The following is a 567-nucleotide window of genomic DNA, read 5'->3' as shown; positions in this document are numbered from 1 at the left end:
AAACTTAGGACCAAACCACAAACCTAATGCGTTATAGGTGTCCCTGTGCAAATGGATGTACGGTTTCTAAAGTCATCTTTGAATGGCTAGGATCCTCTGGTGGGGTACAGGGTGTGGCTCTCAATGTCCTACCCCTCCCCCAATGAATCTTGGACACGTGTAAAAAAGACAAACAAACAAACCCACTGCCGTGGAGTCCATTCCGACTCATAGCGACCACCTGTGGGTTCCCGAGACAGTAAATCTTTACAGAAGTAGATTGCCCAGTCTTGCTTCCCTGGAGTGGCTGATGGGTTTGAACCGCCAACCTTCTGGTTAGCTGTCAACTGCCTTTGGCACTATGCCACCACAGCTCCTTTGGACAAGTGTGGTGGGGGCAAACGGGGGGGGGAGATGGAAATGAGGGCGTCAGAGAAGCTTACCTGAGAGCAGTCGGATAATAAAAGGCATTGAGGCAATTTGGCAACATCTGGACCATTCTTGTCAGTTTAAAAATAAAGCCTCAGTGAGACTTTTACCTGCTGCATATTACACATGTCATTCATCATAAGTCTCATCCATCGTCCC

The sequence above is a fragment of the Orycteropus afer genome, unplaced genomic scaffold, assembly GCF_000298275.1.
Source record: "Orycteropus afer afer isolate SDZICR_OR568_19922 unplaced genomic scaffold, OryAfe1.0 scaffold00287, whole genome shotgun sequence".
Lineage (NCBI taxonomy): Eukaryota > Metazoa > Chordata > Mammalia > Tubulidentata > Orycteropodidae > Orycteropus > Orycteropus afer.
This window is presented reverse-complemented; position numbering follows the sequence as displayed.